The sequence below is a fragment of the Ranitomeya imitator genome, chromosome 1, assembly GCF_032444005.1.
Source record: "Ranitomeya imitator isolate aRanImi1 chromosome 1, aRanImi1.pri, whole genome shotgun sequence".
Classification (NCBI taxonomy): Eukaryota; Metazoa; Chordata; class Amphibia; order Anura; family Dendrobatidae; genus Ranitomeya; species Ranitomeya imitator.
In genome coordinates, this window is record NC_091282.1 from 641270387 (window position 1) to 641290203 (window position 19817).

At 48.0% G+C, this 19817-nt stretch overlaps 1 protein-coding gene across 2 annotated transcripts in view; it reads left to right on the forward strand.

Moving 5' to 3' along the window:
- The first annotated feature begins 10879 nt into the window (after window positions 1-10879).
- Window positions 10880-19817, forward strand: part of BCAN (brevican) — a 114368-nt gene continuing 105430 nt past the window's right edge. The window contains exon 1 of one of the 2 annotated variants that reach the window (XM_069727675.1): window positions 10880-11203. The gene's annotated coding sequence lies outside the window, so the exon portion shown is untranslated. The remainder of the gene's footprint in view (window positions 11204-19817) is intronic. The other variant, XM_069727681.1, reaches the window with a different exon arrangement.

The following is a 19817-nucleotide window of genomic DNA, read 5'->3' on the forward strand; positions in this document are numbered from 1 at the left end:
CCCTCTGTGTCCAGCTGCCTTCTGCCCCATCTGTGTCCAGCTGCCTTCTGCCCCCCTGTGTCCAGCTGCCTTCTGCCCCCTCTGTGTCCAGCTGCCTTCTGCCCCCCTGTGTCCAGCTGCCTTCTGCCCCCTCTGTGTCCAGCTGCCTTCTGCCCCTCTGTGTCCAGCTTTACTGCCCCCCTGTGTCCAGCTGCCTTCTGCCCCCTCTGTGTCCAGCTGCCTTCTGCCCCCCTGTGTCCAGCTGCCTTCTGCCCCCGTGTCCAGCTGCCTTCTGCCCCCTCTGTGTCCAGCTGCCTTCTGCCCCATCTGTGTCCAGCTGCCTTCTGCCCCCCTGTGTCCAGCTGCCTTCTGCCCCCTCTGTGTCCAGCTGCCTTCTGCCCCCCTGTGTCCAGCTGCCTTCTGCCCCCTCTGTGTCCAGCTGCCTTCTGCCCCCCTGTGTCCAGCTTTACTGCCCCCCTGTGTCCAGCTGCCTTCTGCCCCCTCTGTGTCCAGCTGCCTTCTGCCCCCCTGTGTCCAGCTGCCTTCTGCCCCCGTGTCCAGCTGCCTTCTGCCCCCTCTGTGTCCAGCTGCCTTCTGCCCCCCTGTGTCCAGCTGCCTTCTGCCCCCTCTGTGTCCAGCTGCCTTCTGCCCCCCTGTGTCCAGCTGCCTTCTGCCCCCTCTGTGTCCAGCTGCCTTCTGCCCCCCTGTGTCCAGCTTTACTGCCCCCCTGTGTCCAGCTGCCTTCTGCCCCCGTGTCCAGCTGCCTTCTGCCCCCGTGTCCAGCTGCCTTCTGCCCCCTCTGTGTCCAGCTGCCTTCAGCCCCCCTGTGTCCAGCTGCCTTCTGCCCCCTCTGTGTCCAGCTTTACTGCCCCCCTGTGTCCAGCTGCCTTCTGCCCCCTCTGTGTCCAGCTGCCTTCTGCCCCCCTGTGTCCAGCTGCCTTCTGCCCCCCTGTGTCCAGCTGCCTTCTGCACCCTCTGTGTCCAGCGGCCTTCTGCCCCCTCTGTGTCCAGCTGCCTTCTGCCCCCTCTGTGTCCAGCTGCCTTCTGCCCCCTCTGTGTCCAGCTGCCTTCTGCCCGCTCTGTGTCCAGCTGCCTTCTGCCCCCTCTGTGTCCAGCTGCCTTCTGCCCCGTGTCCAGCTGCCTTCTGCCCCCCTGTGTCCAGCTGCCTTCTGCCCCCTCTGTGTCCAGCTGCCTTCTGCCCCATCTGTGTCCAGCTGCCTTCTGCCCCCCTGTGTCCAGCTGCCTTCTGCCCCCCTGTGTCCAGCTGCCTTCTGCCCCCCTGTGTCCAGCTGCCTTCTGCCCCCTCTGTGTCCAGCTGCCTTCTGCCCCCCTGTGTCCAGCTTTACTGCCCCCCTGTGTCCAGCTGCCTTCTGCCCCCTCTGTGTCCAGCTGCCTTCTGCCCCCCTGTGTCCAGCTGCCTTCTGCCCCCGTGTCCAGCTGCCTTCTGCCCCCTCTGTGTCCAGCTGCCTTCTGCCCCATCTGTGTCCAGCTGCCTTCTGCCCCCCTGTGTCCAGCTGCCTTCTGCCCCCTCTGTGTCCAGCTGCCTTCTGCCCCCCTGTGTCCAGCTGCCTTCTGCCCCCTCTGTGTCCAGCTGCCTTCTGCCCCCCTGTGTCCAGCTTTACTGCCCCCCTGTGTCCAGCTGCCTTCTGCCCCCTCTGTGTCCAGCTGCCTTCTGCCCCCCTGTGTCCAGCTGCCTTCTGCCCCCGTGTCCAGCTGCCTTCTGCCCCCTCTGTGTCCAGCTGCCTTCTGCCCCCCTGTGTCCAGCTGCCTTCTGCCCCCTCTGTGTCCAGCTGCCTTCTGCCCCCCTGTGTCCAGCTGCCTTCTGCCCCCTCTGTGTCCAGCTGCCTTCTGCCCCCCTGTGTCCAGCTTTACTGCCCCCCTGTGTCCAGCTGCCTTCTGCCCCCGTGTCCAGCTGCCTTCTGCCCCCGTGTCCAGCTGCCTTCTGCCCCCTCTGTGTCCAGCTGCCTTCTGCCCCCCTGTGTCCAGCTGCCTTCTGCCCCCTCTGTGTCCAGCTTTACTGCCCCCGTGTCCAGCTGCCTTCTGCCCCCTCTGTGTCCAGCTGCCTTCTGCCCCCCTGTGTCCAGCTGCCTTCTGCCCCCCTGTGTCCAGCTGCCTTCTGCCCCCTCTGTGTCCAGCGGCCTTCTGCCCCCTCTGTGTCCAGCTGCCTTCTGCCCCCCTGTGTCCAGCTGCCTTCTGCCCCCTCTGTGTCCAGCTGCCTTCTGTCCCCCTGTGTCCAGCTGCCTTCTGCCCCCTCTGTGTCCAGCTGCCTTCTGCCCCCCTGTGTCCAGCTGCCTTCTGCCCCCTCTGTGTCCAGCTGCCTTCTGCCCCCCTGTGACCAGCTGCCTTCTGCCCCCGTGTCCAGCTGCCTTCTGCCCCCTCTGTGTCCAGCTGCCTTCTGCCCCCCTGTGTCCAGCTGCCTTCTGCCCCCCTGTGTCCAGCGGCCTTCTGCCCCCTCTGTGTCCAGCGGCCTTCTGCCCCCCTGTGTCCAGCGGCCTTCTGCCCCCTCTGTGTCCAGCGGCCTTCTGCCCCCCTGTGTCCAGCTGCCTTCTGCACCCTCTGTGTCCAGCGGCCTTCTGCCCCCCTGTGTCCAGCTGCCTTCTGCCCCCTCTGTGTCCAGCTGCCTTCTGCCCCCTCTGTGTCCAGCTGCCTTCTGCCCGCTCTGTGTCCAGCTGCCTTCTGCCCCCTCTGTGTCCAGCTGCCTTCTGCCCCGTGTCCAGCTGCCTTCTGCCCCCCTGTGTCCAGCTGCCTTCTGCCCCCTCTGTGTCCAGCTGCCTTCTGCCCCATCTGTGTCCAGCTGCCTTCTGCCCCCCTGTGTCCAGCTGCCTTCTGCCCCCTCTGTGTCCAGCTGCCTTCTGCCCCCCTGTGTCCAGCTGCCTTCTGCCCCCTCTGTGTCCAGCTGCCTTCTGCCCCCCTGTGTCCAGCTTTACTGCCCCCCTGTGTCCAGCTGCCTTCTGCCCCCTCTGTGTCCAGCTGCCTTCTGCCCCCCTGTGTCCAGCTGCCTTCTGCCCCCGTGTCCAGCTGCCTTCTGCCCCCTCTGTGTCCAGCTGCCTTCTGCCCCATCTGTGTCCAGCTGCCTTCTGCCCCCCTGTGTCCAGCTGCCTTCTGCCCCCTCTGTGTCCAGCTGCCTTCTGCCCCCCTGTGTCCAGCTGCCTTCTGCCCCCTCTGTGTCCAGCTGCCTTCTGCCCCCCTGTGTCCAGCTTTACTGCCCCCCTGTGTCCAGCTGCCTTCTGCCCCCTCTGTGTCCAGCTGCCTTCTGCCCCCCTGTGTCCAGCTGCCTTCTGCCCCCGTGTCCAGCTGCCTTCTGCCCCCTCTGTGTCCAGCTGCCTTCTGCCCCCCTGTGTCCAGCTGCCTTCTGCCCCCTCTGTGTCCAGCTGCCTTCTGCCCCCCTGTGTCCAGCTGCCTTCTGCCCCCTCTGTGTCCAGCTGCCTTCTGCCCCCCTGTGTCCAGCTTTACTGCCCCCCTGTGTCCAGCTGCCTTCTGCCCCCGTGTCCAGCTGCCTTCTGCCCCCGTGTCCAGCTGCCTTCTGCCCCCTCTGTGTCCAGCTGCCTTCTGCCCCCCTGTGTCCAGCTGCCTTCTGCCCCCTCTGTGTCCAGCTTTACTGCCCCCGTGTCCAGCTGCCTTCTGCCCCCTCTGTGTCCAGCTGCCTTCTGCCCCCCTGTGTCCAGCTGCCTTCTGCCCCCCTGTGTCCAGCTGCCTTCTGCCCCCTCTGTGTCCAGCGGCCTTCTGCCCCCTCTGTGTCCAGCTGCCTTCTGCCCCCCTGTGTCCAGCTGCCTTCTGCCCCCTCTGTGTCCAGCTGCCTTCTGTCCCCCTGTGTCCAGCTGCCTTCTGCCCCCTCTGTGTCCAGCTGCCTTCTGCCCCCCTGTGTCCAGCTGCCTTCTGCCCCCTCTGTGTCCAGCTGCCTTCTGCCCCCCTGTGACCAGCTGCCTTCTGCCCCCGTGTCCAGCTGCCTTCTGCCCCCTCTGTGTCCAGCTGCCTTCTGCCCCCCTGTGTCCAGCTGCCTTCTGCCCCCCTGTGTCCAGCGGCCTTCTGCCCCCTCTGTGTCCAGCGGCCTTCTGCCCCCCTGTGTCCAGCGGCCTTCTGCCCCCTCTGTGTCCAGCGGCCTTCTGCCCCCCTGTGTCCAGCTGCCTTCTGCACCCTCTGTGTCCAGCGGCCTTCTGCCCCCCTGTGTCCAGCTGCCTTCTGCCCCCTCTGTGTCCAGCTGCCTTCTGCCCCCTCTGTGTCCAGCTGCCTTCTGCCCGCTCTGTGTCCAGCTGCCTTCTGCCCCCTCTGTGTCCAGCTGCCTTCTGCCCCGTGTCCAGCTGCCTTCTGCCCCCCTGTGTCCAGCTGCCTTCTGCCCCCTCTGTGTCCAGCTGCCTTCTGCCCCATCTGTGTCCAGCTGCCTTCTGCCCCCCTGTGTCCAGCTGCCTTCTGCCCCCTCTGTGTCCAGCTGCCTTCTGCCCCCCTGTGTCCAGCTGCCTTCTGCCCCCTCTGTGTCCAGCTGCCTTCTGCCCCCCTGTGTCCAGCTTTACTGCCCCCCTGTGTCCAGCTGCCTTCTGCCCCCTCTGTGTCCAGCTGCCTTCTGCCCCCCTGTGTCCAGCTGCCTTCTGCCCCCGTGTCCAGCTGCCTTCTGCCCCCTCTGTGTCCAGCTGCCTTCTGCCCCATCTGTGTCCAGCTGCCTTCTGCCCCCCTGTGTCCAGCTGCCTTCTGCCCCCTCTGTGTCCAGCTGCCTTCTGCCCCCCTGTGTCCAGCTGCCTTCTGCCCCCTCTGTGTCCAGCTGCCTTCTGCCCCCCTGTGTCCAGCTTTACTGCCCCCCTGTGTCCAGCTGCCTTCTGCCCCCTCTGTGTCCAGCTGCCTTCTGCCCCCCTGTGTCCAGCTGCCTTCTGCCCCCGTGTCCAGCTGCCTTCTGCCCCCTCTGTGTCCAGCTGCCTTCTGCCCCCCTGTGTCCAGCTGCCTTCTGCCCCCTCTGTGTCCAGCTGCCTTCTGCCCCCCTGTGTCCAGCTGCCTTCTGCCCCCTCTGTGTCCAGCTGCCTTCTGCCCCCCTGTGTCCAGCTTTACTGCCCCCCTGTGTCCAGCTGCCTTCTGCCCCCGTGTCCAGCTGCCTTCTGCCCCCGTGTCCAGCTGCCTTCTGCCCCCTCTGTGTCCAGCTGCCTTCTGCCCCCCTGTGTCCAGCTGCCTTCTGCCCCCTCTGTGTCCAGCTTTACTGCCCCCGTGTCCAGCTGCCTTCTGCCCCCTCTGTGTCCAGCTGCCTTCTGCCCCCCTGTGTCCAGCTGCCTTCTGCCCCCCTGTGTCCAGCTGCCTTCTGCCCCCTCTGTGTCCAGCGGCCTTCTGCCCCCTCTGTGTCCAGCTGCCTTCTGCCCCCCTGTGTCCAGCTGCCTTCTGCCCCCTCTGTGTCCAGCTGCCTTCTGTCCCCCTGTGTCCAGCTGCCTTCTGCCCCCTCTGTGTCCAGCTGCCTTCTGCCCCCCTGTGTCCAGCTGCCTTCTGCCCCCTCTGTGTCCAGCTGCCTTCTGCCCCCTCTGTGTCCAGCTGCCTTCTGCCCCCCTGTGTCCAGCTGCCTTCTGCCCCCGTGTCCAGCTGCCTTCTGCCCCCTCTGTGTCCAGCTGCCTTCTGCCCCCCTGTGTCCAGCTGCCTTCTGCCCCCCTGTGTCCAGCGGCCTTCTGCCCCCTCTGTGTCCAGCGGCCTTCTGCCCCCTCTGTGTCCAGCGGCCTTCTGCCCCCCTGTGTCCAGCGGCCTTCTGCCCCCTCTGTGTCCAGCGGCCTTCTGCCCCCCTGTGTCCAGCGGCCTTCTGCCCCCTCTGTGTCCAGCGGCCTTCTGCCCCCTCTGTGTCCAGCCTTCTGCCCAAACCCCCCCCCCCCCCCCCGATCGCCGCTCTCCGCTCTTAATAGAAAAAAAAAAAAAGTTCTACTTACCTGCCGTGCTCCTCTCTCCACGCAGCTGCACTGTGCACTCGCCGGCGACTGACAATGACGTCAGACGCCGGCGACCTGCACGCTGCGGCTGGCGGCTGTTAACTATTGACGTGCGGGCGCGGGCCCGCATGTCAATAGCGTACAGCTGCAGCGCCGGCCGCCGCTAAGGGCCCGGTTCAGCCTGCGGCTGCCGGTAGGGGCCCGGTGAGCAGGTAAGAGGGGGCCCGCATCGGGCCCCCTCTGCTCACCTGGCCCCTTACGCCAGTCACGGCTGTAATGCCCTGATGGCGGCCCTGGGATGGAGATCCGTGTTGAAGTGACCGGGGTCAGAGTGAGAAACGTCTGAAGGATACCTCTATGGAGGAGAGGTATCTGAGAAACCTGTGCGGCACCAACAGGTAACGGAAAGGGATCCGTGTTATGCTAACCGGGGTTAGAAGAGAGAGACATTGTGTATGGGGCACCTCTGAGGCCAAGAGGTGTCCAGGAACCTGTGAAGGTCGCCAGCAGGTAATGGACGAGGTCCGTGTCTTATGCTGACCGGGGTCAGAGACGAATTGTGGTGAAGTTGAATATGTACAGACGGTGTTCAAGCTGTTACCAAGTTCTGAGGATGTGGTTTATGCTGATGTGAAATAAACCTAGAGACTGTGTTTTATAAGAAAACCGTGCCTGAGTGCGCTAATCCCGTGCCAAGCGAGTGTCCCCAGTGTAGTATATATATATGCTACAATATATATATATATATATATATATATATATACATACACACACATGTATAAACAGTGTATAATCGTGGTTAGGCAACTGGAAAGCATTAAATTGTAGCACCTCAATCTTGCTTGACATTAAGCTATACGGAAATAGTTTCCTCCACTTTCTATGTATAGAAACAGATTCCCTCATCACTTCTCTAATTCTATTAGCTATTTCTAGTGTGCTGACCCAGCCAGATATACCAAAGTTCTGTCTCATAGAGATGTTGTATTGAGCTATCTTGAAGAAATCGCGGTATAACGCTAATTCATAGGGCAATATAAAGCACGGCACTCTTGGCTTCTTGGGGGTGCACAAGTTAGGTTTCCAACCCGTCAAATCAAAGCAATAAATACTTGGCACTCAGACGAACTTTTTGCATGATCAGAAGTGAATAATTCATTTATTTAGTGCATCCAGCTTAATTGTTAAACGTTTTCGGTCTACAAAGACCTTCATCAGAAACAGTTATTGGATTACTGAATGCCACGAAGAGTAAATGTGGGCCCACAGGGGTGCCAACAAACGGCAGAGTCCGGGAGAATATGGCGCCTTAAAGAGCCTGGAGAAGCGGGAGCAGGGCGCTGTAGAAAGGCGAGAAGCTCGCAATGGCACAAGCGCTAAGACCTCCAATGGCACCGGCGCCGAACCGCTAGAGACGCGCAGTCCCGGGAGTGCGCGTCTCTAGCGGTTCGGCGCCGGTGCCATTGGAGGTCTTAGCGCTTGTGCCATTGCGATCTTCTCGCCTTTCTACAGCGCCCTGCTCCCGCTTCTCCAGGCTCTTTAAGGCGCCATATTCTCCCGCACTCTGCCGTTTGTTGGCACCCCTGTGGGCCCACATTTACTCTTCGTGGCATTCAGTAATCCAATAACTGTTTCTGATGAAGGTCTTTGTAGACCGAAAACGTTTAACAATTAAGCTGGATGCACTAAATAAATGAATTATTCACTTCTGATCATGCAAAAAGTTCGTCTGAGTGCCAAGTATTTATTGCTAATTCATAGGGTTCCCGATTACTACTGTATTATACACATAGGAACAGTATTATAGTAGTTATATTCTTGTACATAGGGGCAGTATTATAGTAGTTGTATTCTTGTACATAGGGGCAGTATTATAGTAGTTATATTCTTGTACATAGGAGCAGTATTATAGTAGTTATATTCTTGTACATAGGAGCAGTATTATAGTAGTTATATTCTTGTACATAGGAGCAGTATTATAGTAGTTATATTCTTGTACATAGGGGCAGTATTATAGTAGTTATATTCTTGTACATAGGGAACAGTATTATAGTAGTTATATTCTTGTACAGAGGAGGCAGTATTATAGTAGTTATATTCTTGTACACAGGAGCAGTATTATAGTAGTTATATTCTTGTACATAGGGGCAGTATTATAGTAGTTATATTCTTGTACATAGGGAACAGTATTATAGTAGTTATATTCTTGTATATAGGGGACAGTATTATAGTAGTTATATTCTTGTACATAGGAACAGTATTATAGTAGTTATATTCTTGTACATAGGGGACAGTATTATAGTAGTTATATTCTTGTATATAGGGAGCAGTATTATAGTAGTTATATTCTTGTACATAGGGAGCAGTATTATAGTAGTTATATTCTTGTATATAGGGGCAGTATTATAGTAGATATATTCTTGTACATAGGGAGCAGTATTATAGTAGATATATTCTTGTACATAGAGGCAGTATTATAGTAGATATATTCTTGTATATAGGGAGCAGTATAATAGTAGATATATTCTTGTACATAGAGGCAGTATTATAGTAGATATATTCTTGTACATAGGGGCAGTATTATAGTAGTTATATTCTTCTACATAGGAGCAGTATTATAGTAGTTATATTCTTGTACATAGGAGCAGTATTATAGTAGTTATATTCTTGTACATAGGAGCAGTATTATAGTAGTTATATTCTTGTACATAGGAGCAGTATTATAGTAGTTATATTCTTGTACATAGGAGCAGTATTATAGTAGTTATATTCTTGTACATAGGAGCAGTATTATAGTAGTTATATTCTTGTACATAGGAGCAGTATTATAGTAGTTATATTCTTGTACATAGGGGCAGTATTATAGTAGTTATATTCTTGTACATAGGGAACAGTATTATAGTAGTTATATTCTTGTACAGAGGAGGCAGTATTATAGTAGTTATATTCTTGTACACAGGAGCAGTATTATAGTAGTTATATTCTTGTACATAGGGGCAGTATTATAGTAGTTATATTCTTGTACATAGGGAACAGTATTATAGTAGTTATATTCTTGTATATAGGGGACCGTATTATAGTAGTTATATTCTTGTACATAGGAACAGTATTATAGTAGTTATATTCTTGTACATAGGGGACAGTATTATAGTAGTTATGTTCTTGTATATAGGGAGCAGTATTATAGTAGTTATATTCTTGTACATAGGGAGCAGTATTATAGTAGTTATATTCTTGTATATAGGGGCAGTATTATAGTAGATATATTCTTGTATATAGGGAGCAGTATTATAGTAGATATATTCTTGTACATAGAGGCAGTATTATAGTAGATATATTCTTGTATATAGGGAGCAGTATTATAGTAGTTATATTCTTGTACATAGAGGCAGTATTATAGTAGTTATATTCTTGTACATAGAGGCAGTATTATAGTAGATATATTCTTGTACATAGAGGCAGTATTATAGTAGTTATATTCTTGTACATAGGGAGCAGTATTATAGTAGTTATATTCTTGTACATAGGGAGCAGTATTATAGTAGATATATTCTTGTACATAGAGGCAGTATTATAGTAGATATATTCTTGTATATAGGGAGCAGTATTATAGTAGATATATTCTTGTACATAGAGGCAGTATTATAGTAGATATATTCTTGTACATAGGGGCAGTATTATAGTAGTTATATTCTTCTACATAGGAGCAGTATTATAGTAGTTATATTCTTGTACATAGGGGCAGTATTATAGTAGTTATATTCTTGTACATAGAGGCAGTATTATAGTAGATATATTCTTGTACATAGAGGCAGTATTATAGTAGTTATATTCTTGTACATAGGGAGCAGTATTATAGTAGTTATATTCTTGTACATAGGGAGCAGTATTATAGTAGATATATTCTTGTACATAGAGGCAGTATTATAGTAGATATATTCTTGTATATAGGGAGCAGTATTATAGTAGATATATTCTTGTACATAGAGGCAGTATTATAGTAGATATATTCTTGTACATAGGGGCAGTATTATAGTAGTTATATTCTTCTACATAGGAGCAGTATTATAGTAGTTATATTCTTGTACATAGGGGCAGTATTATAGTAGTTATATTCTTCTACATAGGAGCAGTATTATAGTAGTTATATTCTTGTATATAGGAGCAGTATTATAGTAGATATATTCTTGTACATAGAGGCAGTATTATAGTAGATATATTCTTGTATATAGGGAGCAGTATTATAGTAGATATATTCTTGTACATAGAGGCAGTATTATAGTAGATATATTCTTGTACATAGGGGCAGTATTATAGTAGTTATATTCCTGTACATAGGAGCAGTATTATAGTAGTTATATTGTTGTACATAGGGGCAGTATTATAGTAGTTATATTCTTGTACATAGTGGGCAGTATTATAGTAGTTATATTCTTGCACATAGGAGCAGTATTATAGTAGTTATATTCTTGTACATAGGAGCAGTATTATAGTAGTTATATTCTTGCACATAGGAGCAGTATTATTGTAGTTATATTCTTGTACATAGGGTCAGTATTATAGTAGTTATATTCTTGTACATAGGGAGCAGTATTATTGTAGTTATATTCTTGTACATAGGGAGCAGTATTATAGTAGTTATATTGTTGTACATAGGGAGCAGTATTATTGTAGTTATATTCTTGTACATAGGGAGCAGTATTATTGTAGTTATATTCTTGTACATAGGGGCTGTATTATAGTAGTTATATTCTTGTACATAGTGGGTTAGATAGATTTATAGCAGTGATATTTTAGTAGATAGTAAGGTTTGCTATTAGTCTTCACCCAACTCTTCCAGAAAATAATATGAAGCAGCACCATCTTAATAATTAACCACTTCGAACATTTCTTGATAACTTCTTTTTTTGCTGAGGATTTTATTGATTGTAAGGGGAATCACTCTCAGGTAGGTCTGTCTGGCCGTGGTCATCGTGCACCGTCCCAGACCGACCTCATCCATCATTTCTGCTGCAAGAATCTCCGCAGTTTGTGATAAGTCTAATGAATCAGCATGGAAGCCATTGATTGAAGAAACTGCTAATTCCATCCCGAATCTCACCCTTCCCTCGCCAAGATTCCCTCCTCCTGCACCCGGTGCCCCCTCCGTTCCCTCCCAGAGTCTGAGCCAGGGGGCTTCCCATAGAGATCAGCAGAGGAGAGGCGGGCGCACCGAGCATCCTGTAACACTAGATCCTGGCTCCGCTGCATTCACCTCCGCATTGCCCCAACTGCAACATCCTCCCAAGGCTGCACCGCACTCACTGCACCCATTCTCCTCAGGACCCGGAGCCTCACAAGTAAGTGACCTCACCTGCCATGGATAGTCAGATGCAGCAGAGCCGAGGTTGTCATTGATTATAGGGATACTACTAGGTTGTCTGTCCCGACCAGTGGGGCTGCAGACAATCCTACTGCATCGTCTGAACACAGAGAGGTTCAAAGGTGCACAAGCCGGGCATCACACAATCAGCTCTGCTACATCTAGAGGGCGGAATAGGTACAAGTTTCTGGGATCTGGATTCTACTTTATTAAGTTTTATTCTGCAGACGGGGTTATGTAATGGGAGGATGTGGAGACGGTCAGGTGAGATGGGTAGAAGAATAGATGGGACATGTTATTCTATGGGGTGTTAGCTACTAAATGTATGAGATTCTATGGACACACACACATCCACTCACATACACACAGACACACACACACACACACACACACAGACATCCACTCACATACACACACAGACATATACACTCACACACACACATACACTCAAATACACACAAATACACTTACACACAGACATCCGCTCACATACACACACATACATATCCACTCACATTCACACACAGACATATACACTCACACACACATATCCACACACAGACATATACACACACACATATACACAGACATATCCACTCACATACACACACATATCCACTCACACCGACATATCCACTCACACACAGACATATCCACTCACATACACACACATATCCACTCACACACAGACATATCCACTCACACACATATCCACTCACAGACATATCCACTCACACACAGACATATCCACTCACATACACACACATATACTCACATACCCAGACATATCCACTCACATACTCACACCTATCGACACACACACACAGACATATCCAGTCACATACTCACACCTATCCACTCATACACAGACATATCCACTCACATGCACACACATATCAACTCACACACAGACATATCCACTCACATACACACATATCCACTCACACACAGACATATCAACTCACATACACACACATATCGACTCACACACAGACATATCTGCTCACATGCTCACACCTATCCACACACACAGAGACGTATACACACACACACATATCCACTCACATACACACATATCCACTCACACACAGACATATCAACTCACATACACAGACATATCCACTCACACAGACATATCAACTCACATACACACACATATCGACTCACACACAGACATATCCACTCACATACACACACATATCCACACACAGACATATCCACTCACATACACACACATATCCACTCACACACAGACATATCCACTCACATATACACACACAGACATACACACTCACTCACACGCATACATATACATACACACACACTTACATACACATACACACTTACATACACACACATATACCTTCACATGCACACATACACACATATATATTCACATGCACACTTACGTACACACATATGTATATTCACACATACACACTACCTACACATACTCAAATACACACATATATTCACACATATACACACATGTACGTACAGACATACACACATATACACTTGCATACATACACACACACACATACATAGACATGTATATTCACACATACAGTACATACTCACACATATACATACATATATATATACATACATATATACACTCACATACACACATATACACTTACATACACACTCACATGTACATACAGTCATGTATTAGATTGTACATACATTCCTGTAAATGATTGCAAACACAAATTATTTGGTATTATTATCTTCATTTAATTCGTCTTAAATGAAAAAAACACAAAAAGAATTGTCCTAAAGCCAAATTGGATATAATTCCACACCAAACATAAAAAAGGGGGTGGACAAAAGTATTGGCACTGTTCGAAAAATCATGTGATGCTTCTCTAGTTTGTGTAATTAACAGCACCTGTAACTTACCTGTGGCACCTAACAGGTGTTGGCAATAACTAAATCACACTTGCAGCCAGTTGACATGGATTAAAGTTGACTCAACCTCTGTCCTGTGTCCTTGTGTGTACCACATTGAGCATGGAGAAAAGAAAGAAGACCAAAGAACTGTCTGAGGACTTGAGAAACCAAATTGTGAGGAAGCATGAGCAATCTCAAGGCTACAAGTCCATCTCCAAAGACCTGAATGTTCCTGTGTCTACCGTGCGCAGTGTCATCAAGAAGTTTAAAGCCCATGGCACTGTGGCTAACCTCCCTAGATGTGGACGGAAAAGAAAAATTTACAAGAGATTTCAACGCAAGATTGCGCGGATGTTGGATAAAGATCCTAGACTAACATCCAAACAAGTTCAAGCTGCCCTGCAGTCCGAGGGTACAACAGTGTCAATCCGTACTATCCGTTGGCGTCTGAATGAAAAGGGACTGTATGGTAGGAGACCCAGGAAGACCCCACTTCTTACCCCGAGACATAAAAAAGCCTGGCTGGAGTTTGCCAAAACTTACCTGAAAAAGCCTAAAACGTTTTGGAAGAATGTTCTCTGGTCAGATGAGACAAAAGTAGAGCTTTTTGGGCAAAGGCATCAACATAGAGTTTACAGGAGAAAAAAAGAGGCATTCAAAGAAAAGAACACGGTCCCTACAGTCAAACATGACGGAGGTTCCCTGATGTTTTGGGCTTGCTTTGCTGCCTCTGGCACTGGACTGCTTGACCGTGTGCATGGCATTATGAAGTCTGAAGACTACCAACAAATTTTGCAGCATAATGTAGGGCCCAGTGTGAGAAAGCTGGGTCTCCCTCAGAGGTCATGGGTCTTCCAGCAGGACAATGACCCAAAACACACTTCAAAAAGCACTAGAAAATGGTTTGAGAGAAAGCATTGGAGACTTCTAAGGTGGCCAGCAATGAGTCCAGACCTGAATCCCATAGAACAAAAATGGCAGTTTGGAGAAGGCACCCTTCAAATATCAGGGACCTGGAGCAGTTTGCCAAAGAAGAATGGTCTAAAATTCCAGCAGAGCATTGTAAGAAACTCATTGATGGTTACCGGAAGTGGTTGGTCGCAGTTATTTTGGCTAAAGGTTGTGCAACCAAGTATTAGGCTGAGGGTGCCAATACTTTTGTCTGGCCCATTTTGGGAGTTTTGTGTGAAATGATCAATGTTTTGCTTTTTGCTTCATTCTCTTTTGTGTTTTTTCATTTAAGACAAATTAAATGAAGATAATAATACCAAAGAATTTGTGATTGCAATCATTTTCAGGAAGAAACTGAGTATTATCTGACAGAATTACAGGGGTGTCAATACTTTTGGCCATGACTGTATATACACACATACACACAAATGTGTACATACATATTCATACATGTACACACCTACATACACACACATTTACAAACACATGCACATGTACAGTCACATACACACACACACATATAACACATGCATATACACAAACACATTCCTACATACACACACACACATTCATATGTGCACAAGCATACATACCGTACATACATACACACACATATATACATACAGAAACATATACATACACACATACAAGGATACACATAACATTTGGTATTCTAGTGACCTTCCCTCTTGCGTGAGTATATTTGGCTCTTACTCCTAATTTGACCTCTATACGTGAGAAGCAGCCACATTGCCTCTTTCCATCCTTAGGAAGGTCCATCACGCATGAACCTATGGAAGTCTATAGGATTCCTGGGGGCAGCAGTGGGGGCCAGCATAGCCAGAATCTCCTCTACAGACAGCTGTTTGCCTCTCATCAGTGTACAGCAGAGTCTTGCAGACTGTGTACGACGCCCTTGAGGCAACGTACCAGGTCATGTGATCAGTCATAAAAGTGACTAAAAGAAATTTAATAGTATGGGCAAAAATGTAAAGAAAGTCAGGGGGACTTTACAGGGAGTATCTTCTTATGTGCGTCTACTGGGCATGCAGCAGTGAATGCGATCAATGCATGGTTGGCTTACTCTGCTTCTTTTAGCACAAACTGCAGCCTGAAAAAATAGTGACCACTGAACACCAGGTATATTCTACTCTCCTGGACCACCAGGGATATTCCTCTGTTCTGGACCACCAGGGATACTCTACTCTGCTGGACCACCAGGGATACTCTACTCTGCTGGACCACCAGGGATACTCTACTCTGCTGGACCACCAGGGATATTCCACTCTGCTGGACCACCAGGGGATACTCTACTCTGCTGGACCACCAGGGATATTCCACTCTGCTGGACCACCAGGGATATTCCACTCTGCTGGACCACCAGGGATATTCCACTCTGCTGGACCACCAGCGATATTCTTCTCTCCTGGACCACCAGGGATATTTTACTCTGCTGGACCACCAGGGATATTCTACTCGGCTGGACCACCAGGGATATTCTACTCTGCTAGACCACCGGGGATTTTCCACTCTGCTGGACCACCGGGGATATTCTACTCTGCTGGACCACCAGGGATATTCCACTTTGCTGGACCACCAGGGATATTCTACTCTCGTGGACCATTAGAGACATTAACATCAACTCGAACAATAGACTAACTAAACACTTTACTACCACCAAAAGTAATGCTTAAACTCTCTAGACATAATTATGTCACACTTAGTCCCTAGACCACCAGGATGATTTAGTATAAAAATAGTATATCAAGCATCACAATAGTATATAATTATTAGTGTTAGTATTACTAACACTTATTACTAACCCCCAACCGCACAGGGAATATTATTAGACCACTAGACCACCAGGGATACTATCACCTAATGATAACAATTCTACAGAACTTCTTGGATATTAGGGAAAAACAGAAAGCACTGGGTTATCAGTATGTATCGGAGTGGGTACAGGAGGCCCCCGAAGTACCCTCAGGGGAACTTTACACTGTTTCAGCTCACTGACACACGCCCGTCTCTGCACAGACAGGAATGTGCGATGGATGTTCACAAATCTGTGTTATATTTTTGAGAATGTTTCTAAATGAGCAATAGACCTTTGTATGTATGTTCTATTCATATACTAGATGACTATAGCAGTGTCCGTGCCCATACAGTGCTCCCTATGGGTCCTGCTATACTGCGCTTATAGGGGGGCTGGGAGTATGCAATAAGGCCACACAGCAGGACCGACGGTATCGTTCATAGTAGTACTGGATGCTGGACCTCAGTCAGAAATAGCAGACAGTATACTTCTGTCAGGACAGTGGCAGAGGAAAGCCCAAGTAGCCACATAACAGTGCCATATACTAAACTATACACCAAACAAGTCATTTATAATGCCATCTTATATCAGTGCTATGTAGCAATGGTAAATCGTGATTTTACATTAGTGTTATATAGTAGTGCCATACGGTATATTAGAGGTGATGTTACATTAGTGTTATATAGTAGTGCCATACGGTATATTAGAGGTGATGTTACATTAGTGTTATATAGTAGTGCCATACGGTATATTAGAGGTGATGTTACATTAGTGTTATATAGTAGCGCCATACGGTATATTAGAGGTGATGTTACATTAGTGTTATATAGTAGCGCCATACGGTATATTAGAGGTGACGTTACATTAGTGTTATATAGTAGTGCCATACGGTATATTAGAGGTGACGTTACATTAGTGTTATATAGTAGTGCCATACGGTATATTAGAGGTGATGTTACATTAGTGTTATATAGTAGTGCCATACGGTATATTAGAGGTGATGTTACATTAGTGTTATATAGTAGTGCCATACGGTATATTAGAGGTGATGTTACATTAGTGTTATATAGTAGTGCCATACGGTATATTAGAGGTGATGTTACATTAGTGTTATATAGTAGTGCCATACGGTATATTAGAGGTGATGTTACATTAGTGTTATATAGTAGTGCCATACGGTATATTAGAGGTGATGTTACATTAGTGTTATATAGTAGTGCCATACGGTATATTAGAGGTGATGTTACATTAGTGTTATATAGTAGTGCCATACGGTATATTAGAGGTGATGTTACATTAGTATTATATAGTAGTGCCATACGGTATATTAGAGGTGATGCTACATTAGTGTTATATAGTAGTGCCATACGATATATTAGAGGTGATTTTACATTAGTGTTATATAGTAGTGCCATAGGGTGTATTACGTTACTGTTATGTAGTAGCGCCATAGGGCATATTAGACGTGATGTTACATAGGTATTATATAGTAGTGCCATAAGGTATATTAGAGGTGATGTTACATTAGTGTTATATAAGACACAAAAGCGCACAGCGAAGTCAAAAATACTCTGTTGTAAAAAAGTCACAGTAAGTAAGCAAGTGCTAGTCAAAAAATGAAAAAAATACAGGGTATCTAGTTAATACGTTTTTTTGCAAAAAAAATGTATATTAAGCTGCTCCACCAATCGTCAAGGTATACCCATAATAGAGCAGTCCTATCTAATGTATATAATCCCCATCTGATGTATTTAAAAACCTGATCATCTGTATAGTACCTGTATAAGCAGGGTTCAGAGAGAAAATATCCATGTGAACATGCTGGATAGAACAGCATCAGTGCAAATGGCCCATAGAGGAGTGGTGGACTCCCCAGTCTTGTAGAAACAAGAGAACAATTATAGAACCAAAAACACATGGGCTACTTGCACAGTGAGCAAGTCTGTAGAAACCTGTTCACACCACCAAGAAACTTGAAAACACAAAAGCGCACAGCGAGGTAAAAAATACTCTGTTGTAAAAAAGTCACAGTAAATAAGCAAGTGCTAGTCAAAAAATGAAAAAATACAGGGTATTTAGTTAATACGTTTTTTTGCAAAAAAATGTATATTAAGCTGCTCCACTGATCGTCAAGGTATACCCATAATAGAGCAGTCCTATCTAATGTATATAATCCCCATCTGATGTATTTAAAAACCTGATCATCTGTATAGTACCTGTATAAGCAGGGTTCAGAGAGAAAATATCCATGTGAACATGCTGTATGGAACAGCTTCAGTGCAAATGGCCCACAGAGGAGTGGTGGACTCCCCAGTCTTGTAGAAAGTCTTGTGTTTTTGGTTCTATATTAGTGTTATATAGTAGTGCCATACGATATATTAGAGGTGACCTTATATTAGTGTTATATAGTAGTGCTATACGGCATATTAGAGGTGATTTTTAATTAGTGTTATATAGTAGTGTCATACATTATATTAGAGAAGATGTTACAGGTGCTTCTCACAAAATTAGAATATCATCAAAAAGTTAATTTATTTCAGTTCTTCAATACAAAAAGTGAAACTCATATATAATATAGAGTCATTACAAACAGAGTGATCTATTTCAAGTGTTTATTTCTGTTAAAGGGAACCTGTCACCCCCAAAAATGAAGATGAGCTAAGCCCACCAGCATCAGGGGCTTATCTACAGCATTCTGTAATCCTGTAGATAAGCCCCTGAAAGAAGAGAAAAAGAGGTTAGATTATACTCACCCGGGGGCTGTCCCGCTGCGGTCCGATCCAATGGGCGTCGTGGTCCGTGCCGGGCCTCCTATTTTCATAGGATGAAGTCCTCTTCTTGTCTTCATGCTGCGGCTCCGGTGCAGGCATACTCTGTCCTGTTGAGGGCAGAGCAAAGTACTGCAGTGCGCAGGTGTCGGGCCTCTCTGACCTTTCCCAGTGCCTGCGCACTGCAGTACTTTGCTCTGCTCCAAACAAGGCAGACAAAGTATGCCTGCGCCGATTTAGCCGCAGCGTGAAGACAAGAAGAGGACGTCATCGTAAGAAGATAGGAGGCCCCAAACTGGACCGTGACGCCCGTCGGACCGCACCGCAGCGGGACCGCCCCTGGATGAGTATAATCTAACCTCTTTTTCTCATCTTTCAGGATACATCTGGGGCTTTATCTACAGCATTACAGAATGCTGTAGATAAGCCCCTGATGCCGGTGGGCTTAGCTCATCTTCGATTTTGGGGGTGACAGGTTCCCTTTAATGTTGATGATTATGGCTTACAGCCAATTAAAACCCAAAAGCCATTGTCTCAGTAAATTAGAATACTTTATTACCCCAGCTTGAAAAATGATTTTAAAATCCGTTATGTTGGCCTACTGAAATGTATGTTCAGTAAATGCACTCAATACTTGGTCGAGGCTACTTTTGCAACAGTTACTATGTAGCAGATTGCGGCATGCAGTGACAAGAGGCAGAGCAAGGGTTATCAAGATGTAACAATTTGATAAACAAGGTATTCACTCCTCGCAGGGAGGTTAATGGTTAAAGGAGGGATAATAGGGGTAACAACTGTAAAACAATAGCAGTCCAAGGAAAGAACTTATCATGTAATGGTATGGTCCTCTGCAGCAGATGATCCCACAGGAGGAAAGGTTGTAGAACAGGTGAAGTCCTCAGATGGGGTCCTTTAAGCGATGGTCCATCTTCTGGCGGCAGCGATCAGTCTCCGGAACCTTCCGCTGAGCCACTAGTCCATAAGCACGTACGGTCATAGTAATCAAAGCCGCGACTTTCTCAGAGTCAAATGTAACCAGGAGGGAAGCAAGTGGCAGGTTAGGCTGCAAAAGTCTGTCCGGTACTCGGCCTTCTCGCCTCTGCACAGGTGCGGTACTCACAGTCACTGAGTGCACGGAACTTCTGTCTCTGGCAGCTACT